Raw genomic sequence first — 20114 nt, forward strand, 5'->3', positions numbered from 1 at the left:
CCGTCCTGGATGCCCCCCTCCATTTTCGGAATGTTTGAAAATTGCGCCCGACCTTTCCCGGGAAGCGGGGGAGAGAGCTTGCAATACGTCTCGTGTGGTCGCTCACAGAGATGGCACGACCTAGCGAAGGACTCCGCGTTGCAATTTACTGTCTCGCCTCCGGACTCCGGGGACGCAATTGCTCCGGCCGTCCTGCCCCCCGCGCCCCCCCAAAACTTTTCTTGCTGCAGGAAAACAAGGAAGCCTTCGGAAACACCCCCGCAGGATCCTACGCGAATTCTCCCCGACCAATGCCACCCCGCGGCGCCTACGCCAATCCTGCGCCCTCCGCCCCAAGTGCTCCGGGGTCGTCCCTACACATGTAAATATTGCAGAAAAGGGCTCCCTTATCGCTTCTCGGCCTTATGGCTAAGATCAAAGTGTAGTATCTGTTCTTATCAGCTTAATATCTGATACGTCCCGCATTGCGGGACCAGAATATTAATCTGATTTTTGGACATTGGCGGGGTACCCGGAGTTTACTCCATCCCTGCCGCGGGTTGGCCGGCATTGCAGTACCGTCGGGATCGGCCCATCATTAAAAAGGTCCACTTAAAAGCTGATGAGAACAGATTGAAGCTTAAATTGATCCGCGAAAATTATTTATTTTCGCACTTGCAAATTTCAGGCGATCCGGCTGGAAAAATATTCGCGAAATTGCATTTTCGCGGAGAGAAGCGATTTTATTCCATGCGAGCGGAGCAAAAGTAATGTAATCCAAATTGAAGCAGCACAACGAAGTATTAAAAGGAATGAATTATTAAAAGGAGAGAAACTTGGGAAGAAAAAAAATCCCATCTGAAGAGAGTCGTCGTCACTTTAAAGTGTAAGTGTAACAATAAATATAATTTTGTGAAAATAATGCAATTATTTTTTCTGCTTTCAATGCAACGTCAACAACAACAACGTCTTGTCTCCTCAGTATTCATCATTGGAGACGACGACAACTGTTGAAGAGAGGCGCCGGATCACGTTTCAAACTTTGGCGTGTGACGCCCCTTCCTTCCAGCTGTTTACCTCCCCCCCGAAGAGATGGCGCGCGCGCGCTCCCGGCAAGGAGCGTCATTCAAGACGACCCGACGCGAATCGACTCGCGGAAATAGGCGAGTTCCACTCTTTTACCTTAGTTTTTGAACACCAATCTTTCCACAGAATTTATGCGAAGATAATTCTTGTAAAAGGAGTGTGTGTTTGATGAAAAAAAATTGAACGGAAAAGAAACTCAATACATCGGAGGAAACGACCCGATCGCGAGCCACTCGGGAAAAATTGGAAAAATCTTTGCAAAAAAATTTTCAGAAATTTTTTGCGAATTTCGCGGAAATCGATGCCCATTTTCGCGATATTTTTCGAGAAAATGGAAAATATAAACAATGGAGAAATCTGGTTTTCCATCTTGTGCAATTGAAAGCGCCACTTTTTTACAGCCTTTTCGATTCCTATTCTCCGATTTGAAGAAAACCCTAATTTGTTTATATTTGAAGAAACCCTAATTTATGTATTTATTTATTTATAAGGAAAGCGTATTTTTACTAATGACGATTAATGCAAAGTAAGTGAACAGCACACGATTTTAAATCTCTACCACACAGGAAGTGAAGTGAAGAGGAAGCCCGTTTTTCGAAAAACTGTCGACCACTGAATACTGGCGAAAAGGGCCCTTTTATTACCGTCCTGGATGCCCCCCTCCATTTTCGGAATGTTTGAAAATTGCGCCCGACCTTTCCCGGGAAGCGGGGAGAGAGCTTGCAATACGTCTCGTGTGTCGCTCACAGAGATGGCACGACCTAGCGAAGGACTCCGCGTTGCAATTTACTGTCTCGCCTCCGGACTCCGGGGACGCAATTGCTCCGGCCGTCCTGCCCCCCCCGCGCCCCCCCAAAACTTTTCTTGCTGCAGGAAAACAAGGAAGCCTTCGGAAACACCCCCGCAGGATCCTACGCGAATTCTCCCCGACCAATGCCACCCCGCGGCGCCTACGCCAATCCTGCGCCCTCCGCCCCAAGTGCTCCGGGGTCGTCCCTACACATGTAAATATTGCAGAAAAGGGCTCCCTTATCGCTTCTCGGCCTTATGGCTAAGATCAAAGTGTAGTATCTGTTCTTATCAGCTTAATATCTGATACGTCCCGCATTGCGGGACCAGAATATTAATCTGATTTTTGGACATTGGCGGGGTACCCGGAGTTTACTCCATCCCTGCCGCGGGTTGGCCCGGCATTGCAGTACCGTCGGGATCGGCCCATCATTAAAAAGGTCCACTTAAAAGCTGATGAGAACAGATTGAAGCTTAAATTGATCCGCGAAAATTATTTATTTTCGCACTTGCAAATTTCAGGCGATCCGGCTGGAAAAATATTCGCGAAATTGCATTTTCGCGGAGAGAAGCGATTTTATTCCATGCGAGCGGAGCAAAAGTAATGTAATCCAAATTGAAGCAGCACAACGAAGTATTAAAAGGAATGAATTATTAAAAGGAGAGAAACTTGGGAAGAAAAAAAATCCCATCTGAAGAGAGTCGTCGTCACTTTAAAGTGTAAGTGTAACAATAAATATAATTTTGTGAAAATAATGCAATTATTTTTTCTGCTTTCAATGCAACGTCAACAACAACAACGTCTTGTCTCCTCAGTATTCCATCATTGGAGACGACGACAACTGTTGAAGAGAGGCGCCGGATCACGTTTCAAACTTTGGCGTGTGACGCCCCTTCCTTCCAGCTGTTTACCTCCCCCCCCGAAGAGATGGCGCGCGCGCGCTCCCGCAAGGAGCGTCATTCAAGACGACCCGACGCGAATCGACTCGCGGAAATAGGCGAGTTCCACTCTTTTACCTTAGTTTTTGAACACCAATCTTTCCACAGAATTTATGCGAAGATAATTCTTGTAAAAGGAGTGTGTGTTTGATGAAAAAAAATTGAACGGAAAAGAAACTCAATACATCGGAGGAAACGACCGATCGCGAGCACTCGGGAAAAATTGGAAAAATCTTTGCAAAAAAATTTTCAGAAATTTTTTGCGAATTTCGCGGAAATCGATGCCCATTTTCGCGATATTTTTCGAGAAAATGGAAAATATAAACAATGGAGAAATCTGGTTTTCCATCTTGTGCAATTGAAAGCGCCACTTTTTTACAGCCTTTTCGATTCCTATTCTCCGATTTGAAGAAAACCCTAATTTGTTTATATTTGAAGAAACCCTAATTTATGTATTTATTTATTTATAAGGAAAGCGTATTTTTACTAATGACGATTAATGCAAAGTAAGTGAACAGCACACGATTTTAAATCTCTACCACACAGGAAGTGAAGTGAAGAGGAAGCCCGTTTTTCGAAAAACTGTCGACCACTGAATACTGGCGAAAAGGGCCCTTTATTACCGTCCTGGATGCCCCCCTCCATTTTCGGAATGTTTGAAAATTGCGCCCGACCTTTCCCGGGAAGCGGGGAGAGAGCTTGCAATACGTCTCGTGTGTCGCTCACAGAGATGGCACCGACCTAGCGAAGGACTCCGCGTTGCAATTTACTGTCTCGCCTCCGGACTCCGGGGACGCAATTGCTCCGGCCGTCCTGCCCCCCGCGCCCCCCCCAAAACTTTTCTTGCTGCAGGAAAACAAGGAAGCCTTCGGAAACACCCCCGCAGGATCCTACGCGAATTCTCCCCGACCAATGCCACCCCGCGGCGCCTACGCCAATCCTGCGCCCTCCGCCCCAAGTGCTCCGGGGTCGTCCCTACACATGTAAATATTGCAGAAAAGGGCTCCCTTATCGCTTCTCGGCCTTATGGCTAAGATCAAAGTGTAGTATCTGTTCTTATCAGCTTAATATCTGATACGTCCCGCATTGCGGGACCAGAATATTAATCTGATTTTTGGACATTGGCGGGGTACCCGGAGTTTACTCCATCCCTGCCGCGGGTTGGCCCGGCATTGCAGTACCGTCGGGATCGGCCCATCATTAAAAAGGTCCACTTAAAAGCTGATGAGAACAGATTGAAGCTTAAATTGATCCGCGAAAATTATTTATTTTCGCACTTGCAAATTTCAGGCGATCCGGCTGGAAAAATATTCGCGAAATTGCATTTTCGCGGAGAGAAGCGATTTTATTCCATGCGAGCGGAGCAAAAGTAATGTAATCCAAATTGAAGCAGCACAACGAAGTATTAAAAGGAATGAATTATTAAAAGGAGAGAAACTTGGGAAGAAAAAAAATCCCATCTGAAGAGAGTCGTCGTCACTTTAAAGTGTAAGTGTAACAATAAATATAATTTTGTGAAAATAATGCAATTATTTTTTCTGCTTTCAATGCAACGTCAACAACAACAACGTCTTGTCTCCTCAGTATTCCATCATTGGAGACGACGACAACTGTTGAAGAGAGGCGCCGGATCACGTTTCAAACTTTGGCGTGTGACGCCCCTTCCTTCCAGCTGTTTACCTCCCCCCCCCGAAGAGATGGCGCGCGCGCGCTCCCGGCAAGGAGCGTCATTCAAGACGACCCGACGCGAATCGACTCGCGGAAATAGGCGAGTTCCACTCTTTTACCTTAGTTTTTGAACACCAATCTTTCCACAGAATTTATGCGAAGATAATTCTTGTAAAAGGAGTGTGTGTTTGATGAAAAAAAATTGAACGGAAAAGAAACTCAATACATCGGAGGAAACGACCGATCGCGAGCACTCGGGAAAAATTGGAAAAATCTTTGCAAAAAAATTTTCAGAAATTTTTTGCGAATTTCGCGGAAATCGATGCCCATTTTCGCGATATTTTTCGAGAAAATGGAAAATATAAACAATGGAGAAATCTGGTTTTCCATCTTGTGCAATTGAAAGCGCCACTTTTTTACAGCCTTTTCGATTCCTATTCTCCGATTTGAAGAAAACCCTAATTTGTTTATATTTGAAGAAACCCTAATTTATGTATTTATTTATTTATAAGGAAAGCGTATTTTTACTAATGACGATTAATGCAAAGTAAGTGAACAGCACACGATTTTAAATCTCTACCACACAGGAAGTGAAGTGAAGAGGAAGCCCGTTTTTCGAAAAACTGTCGACCACTGAATACTGGCGAAAAGGGCCCTTTATTACCGTCCTGGATGCCCCCCTCCATTTTCGGAATGTTTGAAAATTGCGCCCGACCTTTCCCGGGAAGCGGGGAGAGAGCTTGCAATACGTCTCGTGTGTCGCTCACAGAGATGGCACGACCTAGCGAAGGACTCCGCGTTGCAATTTACTGTCTCGCCTCCGGACTCCGGGGACGCAATTGCTCCGGCCGTCCTGCCCCCCGCGCCCCCCCAAAACTTTTCTTGCTGCAGGAAAACAAGGAAGCCTTCGGAAACACCCCCGCAGGATCCTACGCGAATTCTCCCCGACCAATGCCACCCCGCGGCGCCTACGCCAATCCTGCGCCCTCCGCCCCAAGTGCTCCGGGGTCGTCCCTACACATGTAAATATTGCAGAAAAGGGCTCCCTTATCGCTTCTCGGCCTTATGGCTAAGATCAAAGTGTAGTATCTGTTCTTATCAGCTTAATATCTGATACGTCCCGCATTGCGGGACCAGAATATTAATCTGATTTTTGGACATTGGCGGGGTACCCGGAGTTTACTCCATCCCTGCCGCGGGTTGGCCCGGCATTGCAGTACCGTCGGGATCGGCCCATCATTAAAAAGGTCCACTTAAAAGCTGATGAGAACAGATTGAAGCTTAAATTGATCCGCGAAAATTATTTATTTTCGCACTTGCAAATTTCAGGCGATCCGGCTGGAAAAATATTCGCGAAATTGCATTTTCGCGGAGAGAAGCGATTTTATTCCATGCGAGCGGAGCAAAAGTAATGTAATCCAAATTGAAGCAGCACAACGAAGTATTAAAAGGAATGAATTATTAAAAGGAGAGAAACTTGGGAAGAAAAAAAATCCCATCTGAAGAGAGTCGTCGTCACTTTAAAGTGTAAGTGTAACAATAAATATAATTTTGTGAAAATAATGCAATTATTTTTTCTGCTTTCAATGCAACGTCAACAACAACAACGTCTTGTCTCCTCAGTATTCCATCATTGGAGACGACGACAACTGTTGAAGAGAGGCGCCGGATCACGTTTCAAACTTTGGCGTGTGACGCCCCTTCCTTCCAGCTGTTTACCTCCCCCCCCGAAGAGATGGCGCGCGCGCGCTCCCGGCAAGGAGCGTCATTCAAGACGACCCGACGCGAATCGACTCGCGGAAATAGGCGAGTTCCACTCTTTTACCTTAGTTTTTGAACACCAATCTTTCCACAGAATTTATGCGAAGATAATTCTTGTAAAAGGAGTGTGTGTTTGATGAAAAAAAATTGAACGGAAAAGAAACTCAATACATCGGAGGAAACGACCGATCGCGAGCACTCGGGAAAAATTGGAAAAATCTTTGCAAAAAAATTTTCAGAAATTTTTTGCGAATTTCGCGGAAATCGATGCCCATTTTCGCGATATTTTTCGAGAAAATGGAAAATATAAACAATGGAGAAATCTGGTTTTCCATCTTGTGCAATTGAAAGCGCCACTTTTTTACAGCCTTTTCGATTCCTATTCTCCGATTTGAAGAAAACCCTAATTTGTTTATATTTGAAGAAACCCTAATTTATGTATTTATTTATTTATAAGGAAAGCGTATTTTTACTAATGACGATTAATGCAAAGTAAGTGAACAGCACACGATTTTAAATCTCTACCACACAGGAAGTGAAGTGAAGAGGAAGCCCGTTTTTCGAAAAACTGTCGACCACTGAATACTGGCGAAAAGGGCCCTTTATTACCGTCCTGGATGCCCCCCTCCATTTTCGGAATGTTTGAAAATTGCGCCCGACCTTTCCCGGGAAGCGGGGAGAGAGCTTGCAATACGTCTCGTGTGTCGCTCACAGAGATGGCACGACCTAGCGAAGGACTCCGCGTTGCAATTTACTGTCTCGCCTCCGGACTCCGGGGACGCAATTGCTCCGGCCGTCCTGCCCCCCGCGCCCCCCCAAAACTTTTCTTGCTGCAGGAAAACAAGGAAGCCTTCGGAAACACCCCCGCAGGATCCTACGCGAATTCTCCCCGACCAATGCCACCCCGCGGCGCCTACGCCAATCCTGCGCCCTCCGCCCCAAGTGCTCCGGGGTCGTCCCTACACATGTAAATATTGCAGAAAAGGGCTCCCTTATCGCTTCTCGGCCTTATGGCTAAGATCAAAGTGTAGTATCTGTTCTTATCAGCTTAATATCTGATACGTCCCGCATTGCGGGACCAGAATATTAATCTGATTTTTGGACATTGGCGGGGTACCCGGAGTTTACTCCATCCCTGCCGCGGGTTGGCCCGGCATTGCAGTACCGTCGGGATCGGCCCATCATTAAAAAGGTCCACTTAAAAGCTGATGAGAACAGATTGAAGCTTAAATTGATCCGCGAAAATTATTTATTTTCGCACTTGCAAATTTCAGGCGATCCGGCTGGAAAAATATTCGCGAAATTGCATTTTCGCGGAGAGAAGCGATTTTATTCCATGCGAGCGGAGCAAAAGTAATGTAATCCAAATTGAAGCAGCACAACGAAGTATTAAAAGGAATGAATTATTAAAAGGAGAGAAACTTGGGAAGAAAAAAAATCCCATCTGAAGAGAGTCGTCGTCACTTTAAAGTGTAAGTGTAACAATAAATATAATTTTGTGAAAATAATGCAATTATTTTTTCTGCTTTCAATGCAACGTCAACAACAACAACGTCTTGTCTCCTCAGTATTCCATCATTGGAGACGACGACAACTGTTGAAGAGAGGCGCCGGATCACGTTTCAAACTTTGGCGTGTGACGCCCCTTCCTTCCAGCTGTTTACCTCCCCCCCCGAAGAGATGGCGCGCGCGCGCTCCCGGCAAGGAGCGTCATTCAAGACGACCCGACGCGAATCGACTCGCGGAAATAGGCGAGTTCCACTCTTTTACCTTAGTTTTTGAACACCAATCTTTCCACAGAATTTATGCGAAGATAATTCTTGTAAAAGGAGTGTGTGTTTGATGAAAAAAAATTGAACGGAAAAGAAACTCAATACATCGGAGGAAACGACCGATCGCGAGCACTCGGGAAAAATTGGAAAAATCTTTGCAAAAAAATTTTCAGAAATTTTTTGCGAATTTCGCGGAAATCGATGCCCATTTTCGCGATATTTTTCGAGAAAATGGAAAATATAAACAATGGAGAAATCTGGTTTTCCATCTTGTGCAATTGAAAGCGCCACTTTTTTACAGCCTTTTCGATTCCTATTCTCCGATTTGAAGAAAACCCTAATTTGTTTATATTTGAAGAAACCCTAATTTATGTATTTATTTATTTATAAGGAAAGCGTATTTTTACTAATGACGATTAATGCAAAGTAAGTGAACAGCACACGATTTTAAATCTCTACCACACAGGAAGTGAAGTGAAGAGGAAGCCCGTTTTTCGAAAAACTGTCGACCACTGAATACTGGCGAAAAGGGCCCTTTATTACCGTCCTGGATGCCCCCCTCCATTTTCGGAATGTTTGAAAATTGCGCCCGACCTTTCCCGGGAAGCGGGGAGAGAGCTTGCAATACGTCTCGTGTGTCGCTCACAGAGATGGCACGACCTAGCGAAGGACTCCGCGTTGCAATTTACTGTCTCGCCTCCGGACTCCGGGGACGCAATTGCTCCGGCCGTCCTGCCCCCCGCGCCCCCCCAAAACTTTTCTTGCTGCAGGAAAACAAGGAAGCCTTCGGAAACACCCCCGCAGGATCCTACGCGAATTCTCCCCGACCAATGCCACCCCGCGGCGCCTACGCCAATCCTGCGCCCTCCGCCCCAAGTGCTCCGGGGTCGTCCCTACACATGTAAATATTGCAGAAAAGGGCTCCCTTATCGCTTCTCGGCCTTATGGCTAAGATCAAAGTGTAGTATCTGTTCTTATCAGCTTAATATCTGATACGTCCCGCATTGCGGGACCAGAATATTAATCTGATTTTTGGACATTGGCGGGGTACCCGGAGTTTACTCCATCCCTGCCGCGGGTTGGCCCGGCATTGCAGTACCGTCGGGATCGGCCCATCATTAAAAAGGTCCACTTAAAAGCTGATGAGAACAGATTGAAGCTTAAATTGATCCGCGAAAATTATTTATTTTCGCACTTGCAAATTTCAGGCGATCCGGCTGGAAAAATATTCGCGAAATTGCATTTTCGCGGAGAGAAGCGATTTTATTCCATGCGAGCGGAGCAAAAGTAATGTAATCCAAATTGAAGCAGCACAACGAAGTATTAAAAGGAATGAATTATTAAAAGGAGAGAAACTTGGGAAGAAAAAAAATCCCATCTGAAGAGAGTCGTCGTCACTTTAAAGTGTAAGTGTAACAATAAATATAATTTTGTGAAAATAATGCAATTATTTTTTCTGCTTTCAATGCAACGTCAACAACAACAACGTCTTGTCTCCTCAGTATTCCATCATTGGAGACGACGACAACTGTTGAAGAGAGGCGCCGGATCACGTTTCAAACTTTGGCGTGTGACGCCCCTTCCTTCCAGCTGTTTACCTCCCCCCCCGAAGAGATGGCGCGCGCGCGCTCCCGGCAAGGAGCGTCATTCAAGACGACCCGACGCGAATCGACTCGCGGAAATAGGCGAGTTCCACTCTTTTACCTTAGTTTTTGAACACCAATCTTTCCACAGAATTTATGCGAAGATAATTCTTGTAAAAGGAGTGTGTGTTTGATGAAAAAAAATTGAACGGAAAAGAAACTCAATACATCGGAGGAAACGACCGATCGCGAGCACTCGGGAAAAATTGGAAAAATCTTTGCAAAAAAATTTTCAGAAATTTTTTGCGAATTTCGCGGAAATCGATGCCCATTTTCGCGATATTTTTCGAGAAAATGGAAAATATAAACAATGGAGAAATCTGGTTTTCCATCTTGTGCAATTGAAAGCGCCACTTTTTTACAGCCTTTTCGATTCCTATTCTCCGATTTGAAGAAAACCCTAATTTGTTTATATTTGAAGAAACCCTAATTTATGTATTTATTTATTTATAAGGAAAGCGTATTTTTACTAATGACGATTAATGCAAAGTAAGTGAACAGCACACGATTTTAAATCTCTACCACACAGGAAGTGAAGTGAAGAGGAAGCCCGTTTTTCGAAAAACTGTCGACCACTGAATACTGGCGAAAAGGGCCCTTTATTACCGTCCTGGATGCCCCCCTCCATTTTCGGAATGTTTGAAAATTGCGCCCGACCTTTCCCGGGAAGCGGGGAGAGAGCTTGCAATACGTCTCGTGTGTCGCTCACAGAGATGGCACGACCTAGCGAAGGACTCCGCGTTGCAATTTACTGTCTCGCCTCCGGACTCCGGGGACGCAATTGCTCCGGCCGTCCTGCCCCCCGCGCCCCCCCAAAACTTTTCTTGCTGCAGGAAAACAAGGAAGCCTTCGGAAACACCCCCGCAGGATCCTACGCGAATTCTCCCCGACCAATGCCACCCCGCGGCGCCTACGCCAATCCTGCGCCCTCCGCCCCAAGTGCTCCGGGGTCGTCCCTACACATGTAAATATTGCAGAAAAGGGCTCCCTTATCGCTTCTCGGCCTTATGGCTAAGATCAAAGTGTAGTATCTGTTCTTATCAGCTTAATATCTGATACGTCCCGCATTGCGGGACCAGAATATTAATCTGATTTTTGGACATTGGCGGGGTACCCGGAGTTTACTCCATCCCTGCCGCGGGTTGGCCCGGCATTGCAGTACCGTCGGGATCGGCCCATCATTAAAAAGGTCCACTTAAAAGCTGATGAGAACAGATTGAAGCTTAAATTGATCCGCGAAAATTATTTATTTTCGCACTTGCAAATTTCAGGCGATCCGGCTGGAAAAATATTCGCGAAATTGCATTTTCGCGGAGAGAAGCGATTTTATTCCATGCGAGCGGAGCAAAAGTAATGTAATCCAAATTGAAGCAGCACAACGAAGTATTAAAAGGAATGAATTATTAAAAGGAGAGAAACTTGGGAAGAAAAAAAATCCCATCTGAAGAGAGTCGTCGTCACTTTAAAGTGTAAGTGTAACAATAAATATAATTTTGTGAAAATAATGCAATTATTTTTTCTGCTTTCAATGCAACGTCAACAACAACAACGTCTTGTCTCCTCAGTATTCCATCATTGGAGACGACGACAACTGTTGAAGAGAGGCGCCGGATCACGTTTCAAACTTTGGCGTGTGACGCCCCTTCCTTCCAGCTGTTTACCTCCCCCCCCGAAGAGATGGCGCGCGCGCGCTCCCGGCAAGGAGCGTCATTCAAGACGACCCGACGCGAATCGACTCGCGGAAATAGGCGAGTTCCACTCTTTTACCTTAGTTTTTGAACACCAATCTTTCCACAGAATTTATGCGAAGATAATTCTTGTAAAAGGAGTGTGTGTTTGATGAAAAAAAATTGAACGGAAAAGAAACTCAATACATCGGAGGAAACGACCGATCGCGAGCACTCGGGAAAAATTGGAAAAATCTTTGCAAAAAAATTTTCAGAAATTTTTTGCGAATTTCGCGGAAATCGATGCCCATTTTCGCGATATTTTTCGAGAAAATGGAAAATATAAACAATGGAGAAATCTGGTTTTCCATCTTGTGCAATTGAAAGCGCCACTTTTTTACAGCCTTTTCGATTCCTATTCTCCGATTTGAAGAAAACCCTAATTTGTTTATATTTGAAGAAACCCTAATTTATGTATTTATTTATTTATAAGGAAAGCGTATTTTTACTAATGACGATTAATGCAAAGTAAGTGAACAGCACACGATTTTAAATCTCTACCACACAGGAAGTGAAGTGAAGAGGAAGCCCGTTTTTCGAAAAACTGTCGACCACTGAATACTGGCGAAAAGGGCCCTTTATTACCGTCCTGGATGCCCCCCTCCATTTTCGGAATGTTTGAAAATTGCGCCCGACCTTTCCCGGGAAGCGGGGAGAGAGCTTGCAATACGTCTCGTGTGTCGCTCACAGAGATGGCACGACCTAGCGAAGGACTCCGCGTTGCAATTTACTGTCTCGCCTCCGGACTCCGGGGACGCAATTGCTCCGGCCGTCCTGCCCCCCGCGCCCCCCCAAAACTTTTCTTGCTGCAGGAAAACAAGGAAGCCTTCGGAAACACCCCCGCAGGATCCTACGCGAATTCTCCCCGACCAATGCCACCCCGCGGCGCCTACGCCAATCCTGCGCCCTCCGCCCCAAGTGCTCCGGGGTCGTCCCTACACATGTAAATATTGCAGAAAAGGGCTCCCTTATCGCTTCTCGGCCTTATGGCTAAGATCAAAGTGTAGTATCTGTTCTTATCAGCTTAATATCTGATACGTCCCGCATTGCGGGACCAGAATATTAATCTGATTTTTGGACATTGGCGGGGTACCCGGAGTTTACTCCATCCCTGCCGCGGGTTGGCCCGGCATTGCAGTACCGTCGGGATCGGCCCATCATTAAAAAGGTCCACTTAAAAGCTGATGAGAACAGATTGAAGCTTAAATTGATCCGCGAAAATTATTTATTTTCGCACTTGCAAATTTCAGGCGATCCGGCTGGAAAAATATTCGCGAAATTGCATTTTCGCGGAGAGAAGCGATTTTATTCCATGCGAGCGGAGCAAAAGTAATGTAATCCAAATTGAAGCAGCACAACGAAGTATTAAAAGGAATGAATTATTAAAAGGAGAGAAACTTGGGAAGAAAAAAAATCCCATCTGAAGAGAGTCGTCGTCACTTTAAAGTGTAAGTGTAACAATAAATATAATTTTGTGAAAATAATGCAATTATTTTTTCTGCTTTCAATGCAACGTCAACAACAACAACGTCTTGTCTCCTCAGTATTCCATCATTGGAGACGACGACAACTGTTGAAGAGAGGCGCCGGATCACGTTTCAAACTTTGGCGTGTGACGCCCCTTCCTTCCAGCTGTTTACCTCCCCCCCCGAAGAGATGGCGCGCGCGCGCTCCCGGCAAGGAGCGTCATTCAAGACGACCCGACGCGAATCGACTCGCGGAAATAGGCGAGTTCCACTCTTTTACCTTAGTTTTTGAACACCAATCTTTCCACAGAATTTATGCGAAGATAATTCTTGTAAAAGGAGTGTGTGTTTGATGAAAAAAAATTGAACGGAAAAGAAACTCAATACATCGGAGGAAACGACCGATCGCGAGCACTCGGGAAAAATTGGAAAAATCTTTGCAAAAAAATTTTCAGAAATTTTTTGCGAATTTCGCGGAAATCGATGCCCATTTTCGCGATATTTTTCGAGAAAATGGAAAATATAAACAATGGAGAAATCTGGTTTTCCATCTTGTGCAATTGAAAGCGCCACTTTTTTACAGCCTTTTCGATTCCTATTCTCCGATTTGAAGAAAACCCTAATTTGTTTATATTTGAAGAAACCCTAATTTATGTATTTATTTATTTATAAGGAAAGCGTATTTTTACTAATGACGATTAATGCAAAGTAAGTGAACAGCACACGATTTTAAATCTCTACCACACAGGAAGTGAAGTGAAGAGGAAGCCCGTTTTTCGAAAAACTGTCGACCACTGAATACTGGCGAAAAGGGCCCTTTATTACCGTCCTGGATGCCCCCCTCCATTTTCGGAATGTTTGAAAATTGCGCCCGACCTTTCCCGGGAAGCGGGGAGAGAGCTTGCAATACGTCTCGTGTGTCGCTCACAGAGATGGCACGACCTAGCGAAGGACTCCGCGTTGCAATTTACTGTCTCGCCTCCGGACTCCGGGGACGCAATTGCTCCGGCCGTCCTGCCCCCCGCGCCCCCCCAAAACTTTTCTTGCTGCAGGAAAACAAGGAAGCCTTCGGAAACACCCCCGCAGGATCCTACGCGAATTCTCCCCGACCAATGCCACCCCGCGGCGCCTACGCCAATCCTGCGCCCTCCGCCCCAAGTGCTCCGGGGTCGTCCCTACACATGTAAATATTGCAGAAAAGGGCTCCCTTATCGCTTCTCGGCCTTATGGCTAAGATCAAAGTGTAGTATCTGTTCTTATCAGCTTAATATCTGATACGTCCCGCATTGCGGGACCAGAATATTAATCTGATTTTTGGACATTGGCGGGGTACCCGGAGTTTACTCCATCCCTGCCGCGGGTTGGCCCGGCATTGCAGTACCGTCGGGATCGGCCCATCATTAAAAAGGTCCACTTAAAAGCTGATGAGAACAGATTGAAGCTTAAATTGATCCGCGAAAATTATTTATTTTCGCACTTGCAAATTTCAGGCGATCCGGCTGGAAAAATATTCGCGAAATTGCATTTTCGCGGAGAGAAGCGATTTTATTCCATGCGAGCGGAGCAAAAGTAATGTAATCCAAATTGAAGCAGCACAACGAAGTATTAAAAGGAATGAATTATTAAAAGGAGAGAAACTTGGGAAGAAAAAAAATCCCATCTGAAGAGAGTCGTCGTCACTTTAAAGTGTAAGTGTAACAATAAATATAATTTTGTGAAAATAATGCAATTATTTTTTCTGCTTTCAATGCAACGTCAACAACAACAACGTCTTGTCTCCTCAGTATTCCATCATTGGAGACGACGACAACTGTTGAAGAGAGGCGCCGGATCACGTTTCAAACTTTGGCGTGTGACGCCCCTTCCTTCCAGCTGTTTACCTCCCCCCCCGAAGAGATGGCGCGCGCGCGCTCCCGGCAAGGAGCGTCATTCAAGACGACCCGACGCGAATCGACTCGCGGAAATAGGCGAGTTCCACTCTTTTACCTTAGTTTTTGAACACCAATCTTTCCACAGAATTTATGCGAAGATAATTCTTGTAAAAGGAGTGTGTGTTTGATGAAAAAAAATTGAACGGAAAAGAAACTCAATACATCGGAGGAAACGACCGATCGCGAGCACTCGGGAAAAATTGGAAAAATCTTTGCAAAAAAATTTTCAGAAATTTTTTGCGAATTTCGCGGAAATCGATGCCCATTTTCGCGATATTTTTCGAGAAAATGGAAAATATAAACAATGGAGAAATCTGGTTTTCCATCTTGTGCAATTGAAAGCGCCACTTTTTTACAGCCTTTTCGATTCCTATTCTCCGATTTGAAGAAAACCCTAATTTGTTTATATTTGAAGAAACCCTAATTTATGTATTTATTTATTTATAAGGAAAGCGTATTTTTACTAATGACGATTAATGCAAAGTAAGTGAACAGCACACGATTTTAAATCTCTACCACACAGGAAGTGAAGTGAAGAGGAAGCCCGTTTTTCGAAAAACTGTCGACCACTGAATACTGGCGAAAAGGGCCCTTTATTACCGTCCTGGATGCCCCCCTCCATTTTCGGAATGTTTGAAAATTGCGCCCGACCTTTCCCGGGAAGCGGGGAGAGAGCTTGCAATACGTCTCGTGTGTCGCTCACAGAGATGGCACGACCTAGCGAAGGACTCCGCGTTGCAATTTACTGTCTCGCCTCCGGACTCCGGGGACGCAATTGCTCCGGCCGTCCTGCCCCCCGCGCCCCCCCAAAACTTTTCTTGCTGCAGGAAAACAAGGAAGCCTTCGGAAACACCCCCGCAGGATCCTACGCGAATTCTCCCCGACCAATGCCACCCCGCGGCGCCTACGCCAATCCTGCGCCCTCCGCCCCAAGTGCTCCGGGGTCGTCCCTACACATGTAAATATTGCAGAAAAGGGCTCCCTTATCGCTTCTCGGCCTTATGGCTAAGATCAAAGTGTAGTATCTGTTCTTATCAGCTTAATATCTGATACGTCCCGCATTGCGGGACCAGAATATTAATCTGATTTTTGGACATTGGCGGGGTACCCGGAGTTTACTCCATCCCTGCCGCGGGTTGGCCCGGCATTGCAGTACCGTCGGGATCGGCCCATCATTAAAAAGGTCCACTTAAAAGCTGATGAGAACAGATTGAAGCTTAAATTGATCCGCGAAAATTATTTATTTTCGCACTTGCAAATTTCAGGCGATCCGGCTGGAAAAATATTCGCGAAATTGCATTTTCGCGGAGAGAAGCGATTTTATTCCATGCGAGCGGAGCAAAAGTAATGTAATCCAAATTGAAGCAGCACAACGAAGTATTAAAAGGAATGAATTATTAAAAGGAGAGAAACTTGGGAAGAAAAAAAATCCCATCTGAAGAGAGTCGTCGTCACTTTAAAGTGTAAGTGTAACAATAAATATAATTTTGTGAAAATAATGCAATTATTTTTTCTGCTTTCAATGCAACGTCAACAACAACAACGTCTTGTCTCCTCAGTATTCCATCATTGGAGACGACGACAACTGTTGAAGAGAGGCGCCGGATCACGTTTCAAACTTTGGCGTGTGACGCCCCTTCCTTCCAGCTGTTTACCTCCCCCCCCGAAGAGATGGCGCGCGCGCGCTCCCGGCAAGGAGCGTCATTCAAGACGACCCGACGCGAATCGACTCGCGGAAATAGGCGAGTTCCACTCTTTTACCTTAGTTTTTGAACACCAATCTTTCCACAGAATTTATGCGAAGATAATTCTTGTAAAAGGAGTGTGTGTTTGATGAAAAAAAATTGAACGGAAAAGAAACTCAATACATCGGAGGAAACGACCGATCGCGAGCACTCGGGAAAAATTGGAAAAATCTTTGCAAAAAAATTTTCAGAAATTTTTTGCGAATTTCGCGGAAATCGATGCCCATTTTCGCGATATTTTTCGAGAAAATGGAAAATATAAACAATGGAGAAATCTGGTTTTCCATCTTGTGCAATTGAAAGCGCCACTTTTTTACAGCCTTTTCGATTCCTATTCTCCGATTTGAAGAAAACCCTAATTTGTTTATATTTGAAGAAACCCTAATTTATGTATTTATTTATTTATAAGGAAAGCGTATTTTTACTAATGACGATTAATGCAAAGTAAGTGAACAGCACACGATTTTAAATCTCTACCACACAGGAAGTGAAGTGAAGAGGAAGCCCGTTTTTCGAAAAACTGTCGACCACTGAATACTGGCGAAAAGGGCCCTTTATTACCGTCCTGGATGCCCCCCTCCATTTTCGGAATGTTTGAAAATTGCGCCCGACCTTTCCCGGGAAGCGGGGAGAGAGCTTGCAATACGTCTCGTGTGTCGCTCACAGAGATGGCACGACCTAGCGAAGGACTCCGCGTTGCAATTTACTGTCTCGCCTCCGGACTCCGGGGACGCAATTGCTCCGGCCGTCCTGCCCCCCGCGCCCCCCCAAAACTTTTCTTGCTGCAGGAAAACAAGGAAGCCTTCGGAAACACCCCCGCAGGATCCTACGCGAATTCTCCCCGACCAATGCCACCCCGCGGCGCCTACGCCAATCCTGCGCCCTCCGCCCCAAGTGCTCCGGGGTCGTCCCTACACATGTAAATATTGCAGAAAAGGGCTCCCTTATCGCTTCTCGGCCTTATGGCTAAGATCAAAGTGTAGTATCTGTTCTTATCAGCTTAATATCTGATACGTCCCGCATTGCGGGACCAGAATATTAATCTGATTTTTGGACATTGGCGGGGTACCCGGAGTTTACTCCATCCCTGCCGCGGGTTGGCCCGGCATTGCAGTACCGTCGGGATCGGCCCATCATTAAAAAGGTCCACTTAAAAGCTGATGAGAACAGATTGAAGCTTAAATTGATCCGCGAAAATTATTTATTTTCGCACTTGCAAATTTCAGGCGATCCGGCTGGAAAAATATTCGCGAAATTGCATTTTCGCGGAGAGAAGCGATTTTATTCCATGCGAGCGGAGCAAAAGTAATGTAATCCAAATTGAAGCAGCACAACGAAGTATTAAAAGGAATGAATTATTAAAAGGAGAGAAACTTGGGAAGAAAAAAAATCCCATCTGAAGAGAGTCGTCGTCACTTTAAAGTGTAAGTGTAACAATAAATATAATTTTGTGAAAATAATGCAATTATTTTTTCTGCTTTCAATGCAACGTCAACAACAACAACGTCTTGTCTCCTCAGTATTCCATCATTGGAGACGACGACAACTGTTGAAGAGAGGCGCCGGATCACGTTTCAAACTTTGGCGTGTGACGCCCCTTCCTTCCAGCTGTTTACCTCCCCCCCCGAAGAGATGGCGCGCGCGCGCTCCCGGCAAGGAGCGTCATTCAAGACGACCCGACGCGAATCGACTCGCGGAAATAGGCGAGTTCCACTCTTTTACCTTAGTTTTTGAACACCAATCTTTCCACAGAATTTATGCGAAGATAATTCTTGTAAAAGGAGTGTGTGTTTGATGAAAAAAAATTGAACGGAAAAGAAACTCAATACATCGGAGGAAACGACCGATCGCGAGCACTCGGGAAAAATTGGAAAAATCTTTGCAAAAAAATTTTCAGAAATTTTTTGCGAATTTCGCGGAAATCGATGCCCATTTTCGCGATATTTTTCGAGAAAATGGAAAATATAAACAATGGAGAAATCTGGTTTTCCATCTTGTGCAATTGAAAGCGCCACTTTTTTACAGCCTTTTCGATTCCTATTCTCCGATTTGAAGAAAACCCTAATTTGTTTATATTTGAAGAAACCCTAATTTATGTATTTATTTATTTATAAGGAAAGCGTATTTTTACTAATGACGATTAATGCAAAGTAAGTGAACAGCACACGATTTTAAATCTCTACCACACAGGAAGTGAAGTGAAGAGGAAGCCCGTTTTTCGAAAAACTGTCGACCACTGAATACTGGCGAAAAGGGCCCTTTATTACCGTCCTGGATGCCCCCCTCCATTTTCGGAATGTTTGAAAATTGCGCCCGACCTTTCCCGGGAAGCGGGGAGAGAGCTTGCAATACGTCTCGTGTGTCGCTCACAGAGATGGCACGACCTAGCGAAGGACTCCGCGTTGCAATTTACTGTCTCGCCTCCGGACTCCGGGGACGCAATTGCTCCGGCCGTCCTGCCCCCCGCGCCCCCCCAAAACTTTTCTTGCTGCAGGAAAACAAGGAAGCCTTCGGAAACACCCCCGCAGGATCCTACGCGAATTCTCCCCGACCAATGCCACCCCGCGGCGCCTACGCCAATCCTGCGCCCTCCGCCCCAAGTGCTCCGGGGTCGTCCCTACACATGTAAATATTGCAGAAAAGGGCTCCCTTATCGCTTCTCGGCCTTATGGCTAAGATCAAAGTGTAGTATCTGTTCTTATCAGCTTAATATCTGATACGTCCCGCATTGCGGGACCAGAATATTAATCTGATTTTTGGACATTGGCGGGGTACCCGGAGTTTACTCCATCCCTGCCGCGGGTTGGCCCGGCATTGCAGTACCGTCGGGATCGGCCCATCATTAAAAAGGTCCACTTAAAAGCTGATGAGAACAGATTGAAGCTTAAATTGATCCGCGAAAATTATTTATTTTCGCACTTGCAAATTTCAGGCGATCCGGCTGGAAAAATATTCGCGAAATTGCATTTTCGCGGAGAGAAGCGATTTTATTCCATGCGAGCGGAGCAAAAGTAATGTAATCCAAATTGAAGCAGCACAACGAAGTATTAAAAGGAATGAATTATTAAAAGGAGAGAAACTTGGGAAGAAAAAAAATCCCATCTGAAGAGAGTCGTCGTCACTTTAAAGTGTAAGTGTAACAATAAATATAATTTTGTGAAAATAATGCAATTATTTTTTCTGCTTTCAATGCAACGTCAACAACAACAACGTCTTGTCTCCTCAGTATTCCATCATTGGAGACGACGACAACTGTTGAAGAGAGGCGCCGGATCACGTTTCAAACTTTGGCGTGTGACGCCCCTTCCTTCCAGCTGTTTACCTCCCCCCCCGAAGAGATGGCGCGCGCGCGCTCCCGGCAAGGAGCGTCATTCAAGACGACCCGACGCGAATCGACTCGCGGAAATAGGCGAGTTCCACTCTTTTACCTTAGTTTTTGAACACCAATCTTTCCACAGAATTTATGCGAAGATAATTCTTGTAAAAGGAGTGTGTGTTTGATGAAAAAAAATTGAACGGAAAAGAAACTCAATACATCGGAGGAAACGACCGATCGCGAGCACTCGGGAAAAATTGGAAAAATCTTTGCAAAAAAATTTTCAGAAATT

The 20114-nt window shown here is 45.3% G+C and overlaps 12 non-coding genes across 12 annotated transcripts; all 12 read left to right on the forward strand.

The window, feature by feature from the left end:
- Window positions 1-388: 388 nt before the first annotated feature.
- Window positions 389-580, forward strand: LOC139698196 (U2 spliceosomal RNA). Its single transcript, XR_011702874.1, has one exon. It is a non-coding gene; the product is annotated as a U2 spliceosomal RNA (small nuclear RNA).
- Window positions 581-2096: 1516 nt separating this feature from the next.
- LOC139698182 (U2 spliceosomal RNA) lies at window positions 2097-2289 on the forward strand. Its single transcript, XR_011702861.1, has one exon. It is a non-coding gene; the product is annotated as a U2 spliceosomal RNA (small nuclear RNA).
- A 1514-nt stretch (window positions 2290-3803) lies between these two features.
- LOC139698183 (U2 spliceosomal RNA) lies at window positions 3804-3996 on the forward strand. The gene has a single exon (XR_011702862.1). It is a non-coding gene; the product is annotated as a U2 spliceosomal RNA (small nuclear RNA).
- A 1514-nt stretch (window positions 3997-5510) lies between these two features.
- LOC139698184 (U2 spliceosomal RNA) lies at window positions 5511-5703 on the forward strand. The gene has a single exon (XR_011702863.1). It is a non-coding gene; the product is annotated as a U2 spliceosomal RNA (small nuclear RNA).
- A 1513-nt stretch (window positions 5704-7216) lies between these two features.
- LOC139698185 (U2 spliceosomal RNA) lies at window positions 7217-7409 on the forward strand. The gene has a single exon (XR_011702864.1). It is a non-coding gene; the product is annotated as a U2 spliceosomal RNA (small nuclear RNA).
- A 1513-nt stretch (window positions 7410-8922) lies between these two features.
- On the forward strand, window positions 8923-9115 carry LOC139698186 (U2 spliceosomal RNA). Its single transcript, XR_011702865.1, has one exon. It is a non-coding gene; the product is annotated as a U2 spliceosomal RNA (small nuclear RNA).
- A 1513-nt stretch (window positions 9116-10628) lies between these two features.
- LOC139698187 (U2 spliceosomal RNA) lies at window positions 10629-10821 on the forward strand. The gene has a single exon (XR_011702866.1). It is a non-coding gene; the product is annotated as a U2 spliceosomal RNA (small nuclear RNA).
- Window positions 10822-12334: 1513 nt separating this feature from the next.
- Window positions 12335-12527, forward strand: LOC139698188 (U2 spliceosomal RNA). Its single transcript, XR_011702867.1, has one exon. It is a non-coding gene; the product is annotated as a U2 spliceosomal RNA (small nuclear RNA).
- A 1513-nt stretch (window positions 12528-14040) lies between these two features.
- On the forward strand, window positions 14041-14233 carry LOC139698189 (U2 spliceosomal RNA). The gene has a single exon (XR_011702868.1). It is a non-coding gene; the product is annotated as a U2 spliceosomal RNA (small nuclear RNA).
- A 1513-nt stretch (window positions 14234-15746) lies between these two features.
- Window positions 15747-15939, forward strand: LOC139698190 (U2 spliceosomal RNA). Its single transcript, XR_011702869.1, has one exon. It is a non-coding gene; the product is annotated as a U2 spliceosomal RNA (small nuclear RNA).
- A 1513-nt stretch (window positions 15940-17452) lies between these two features.
- On the forward strand, window positions 17453-17645 carry LOC139698192 (U2 spliceosomal RNA). Its single transcript, XR_011702871.1, has one exon. It is a non-coding gene; the product is annotated as a U2 spliceosomal RNA (small nuclear RNA).
- Window positions 17646-19158: 1513 nt separating this feature from the next.
- Window positions 19159-19351, forward strand: LOC139698193 (U2 spliceosomal RNA). The gene has a single exon (XR_011702872.1). It is a non-coding gene; the product is annotated as a U2 spliceosomal RNA (small nuclear RNA).
- The last annotated feature ends 763 nt before the right edge of the window (window positions 19352-20114 follow it).

This window comes from Hetaerina americana, unplaced genomic scaffold (genome assembly GCF_022747635.1).
Source record: "Hetaerina americana unplaced genomic scaffold, ioHetAmer1.1.p SCAF_8, whole genome shotgun sequence".
NCBI lineage: Eukaryota > Metazoa > Arthropoda > Insecta > Odonata > Calopterygidae > Hetaerina > Hetaerina americana.